The sequence below is a fragment of the Octopus sinensis genome, unplaced genomic scaffold (assembly GCF_006345805.1).
Source record: "Octopus sinensis unplaced genomic scaffold, ASM634580v1 Contig19020, whole genome shotgun sequence".
In the NCBI taxonomy this organism is placed as follows: Eukaryota; Metazoa; Mollusca; class Cephalopoda; order Octopoda; family Octopodidae; genus Octopus; species Octopus sinensis.
The window spans coordinates 10,050-12,546 of NW_021836167.1; the positions used below are offsets into that span (position 1 = coordinate 10,050).

At 29.2% G+C, this 2,497-nt stretch overlaps 1 long non-coding RNA gene across 1 annotated transcript; it reads right to left on the reverse strand.

Annotated features, from left to right (window-relative positions):
* Positions 1-944: 944 nt before the first annotated feature.
* Positions 945-1,357, reverse strand: LOC115231977. Its single transcript, XR_003883571.2, has 3 exons — positions 1,280-1,357; positions 1,116-1,248; positions 945-1,082 (listed from the first exon to the last, which is right to left on the reverse strand). It is a non-coding gene; the product is annotated as an uncharacterized LOC115231977 (long non-coding RNA).
* Between the last annotated feature and the right edge of the window lie 1,140 nt (positions 1,358-2,497).

Below are 2,497 nucleotides of genomic sequence, written 5' to 3' on the forward strand. Positions count from 1 at the left end.
ATTTTGTCATTGAATTGGTTTTTCAAGTGGCTGTCAATTGCATTGACCATTTCGATTAAGTTTCGAATTGTTTTCCCAATTAGATTTGTTTTCTGTTGTCGACGATTCAGTAGCCTAATGGCCATCTTTCAGGTCTGTGAACAATCCTTCGGGTTCAATTTCTGATATTTGAGAGTTTAATGAAGTTTTCACGTATTTAAAATTTTCCTTCTTAATTGTTCTGGATATTTCCCTACATTCTCTTGAGTTTTTCTTTTACTTCCTGGTCATTTGTTTTTTCGATTTTCAGTTTGATGGCCTTTTTTTGCAACATCGGCAATATTTAGATTCAACAGGTTTGAGTGGCTTTTGCAGACAGTTGTTCCAATAGATCCTTTCGCATCCTTGTGAATAAGTTATTTCAATATATCTCCGCTTTCGTTTGGGTCTTTCTCCGTCTCTTTTACTGGTCGATTTTGGATCAATTTCTTTTTGGTATTTTATTAATTACACAAAAATTTTATACTTCTTATGTCTGGAAAAATCGATCTCCTGGGAGTTTTAAAAACACTCTGAATGATAAAATTGTAAAATAAACAAATCATTTATTAAAATTTAGAATTGTAATTAATATTAATTTTGTTATGTATTAAGTCCTGGTCATTATTTATTGGTGTTACATTTGCAGAATTTACCCTGATCAACTTGGCGAACTTTACAAACAAATGGCTTTGTTATCTTGGAATTATCAGTAACTGCAAGATGTTCCCATTTTCCACATAAATTCATATAAATACATTGTCCCTTAATTTTATCGGACATGTCACGATTTGACCAATGTTGGAATGCCTATATAATTATTTTTTAAAGACTTGATTTTGAGGAGGTTGTTTTATCCAGATTTCGGTTTGGTATTGGTCCACAAAATTTTCTATCGTTTTGTGTAATTAATAAAATACCAAAAAGAAATTGATTTTCGTCACTGTCGCTCGGTTCTACTAAAGTTCCATTTATTTTTGAGCAAATGGTTTCTGCTGCAGTGCATAGTACTTTTGATTTGTGATAAAGATAGCAGTAGCCTCCATGGCAAGACACATTTGTGACTAAATATAGAGCAGATATATCGGGCTAATAACCTCCAGAATTGCATAAAAAATATCTATTATCTGTGCAGCAAGTTGTTTGCCATTTCCCGCATTCGTCAATTTCTATACATTTTTGACATTTTCCGGACATTATTGGTTCGTGATTCCCCCAATTTGCATATTTCTGGTATTGTATAATTTAAAATATTAGTAACTAAAGCTGAATTATAATGATGTCTGAATTTTTCATCACGAATAGTTTGTGCAATCCAAAAATTCCCCCCTAGTGTTTTAGAAACGTCTAGAAGTTATAGTAATCAAAAAACTAAGTATAAATTGGTTTTGTTTTGGAGAATATGAGTCCATTAACTGTAGATCAAATGCTTCGCAAAGATTAAGAGCTGCTTGGTAGTTTAGTTTATTTCCAGTGTACAAGAAATAATAATTAAAAAGGTATGACTTCATAAAATATCCAGAACCTTTTAATTATATTAAATAGTTTATAGACTTAAAGAAATCCATGATGCCAACAAGTAAAGAATAGAATTCATTTGTTTAAGTTTGACTATAAAGCTTAATCGAATATAAAAATAAATATGGTCACATATTTTTAACAAGTGTAATTAAAAACTTTGAAAAATAAACAGTTGGTTCATGATAGTCAAAAAAACACTTCAGAATTAATTAAATCGTTACATAAATACTCTCAAAGTGAAATCACGTTCTCATACAGTAAAGAATTTATTAATTGAGTTTTTTAATAATTATTATGTTAAAAATGAATCACATTTTTCATCATTAGGGCAACCGCAAATATGACTTAAAAAATTCAAATATGACCGACAAAGTATGATTTATATAGCCACAAAAATATATGCCCGTGAATATGATCTGATAACTTTTTATTTTTATGTATTAATACAGTTTTAAGTGTTCGTTTATATGGCACTCAAATTTATTATAATATAACGAGAAATAATATGTAATGTTATCATTTTTTAGTTTCTATCCTTCTCCAGCATTTTCTAAAGCATAAAAAACTTCATTCAATCGAAATAGTTATAGCTGGACATTTCCATAACATTGAACAAATTTCTGGAAAACAATTAGCAATCGTTGCACCATGGATTTCTTTTAATCGATTTTTAAAATTTGGGTTTGATCAACATTCAAAAATATTTTCAAATTTAAAATAAGATTTTTGATCCGTTTAACATTTACAAGATATTTATCATATATACTAATTTGCGACAATGTGTTTCCGATGGAACATAATGATTATGAAAAATTTTATAAAGAGGGATATTCACATCCGTCATCATCAAAACTAATTTAAAACAAAAATCATTTGGAACTGCAATCAATTTCGATTGACGAAGTAGTGTGTTTTATTTTTTTATTATCCATTTCAGTCTGTCTGTGTTGACCCACGT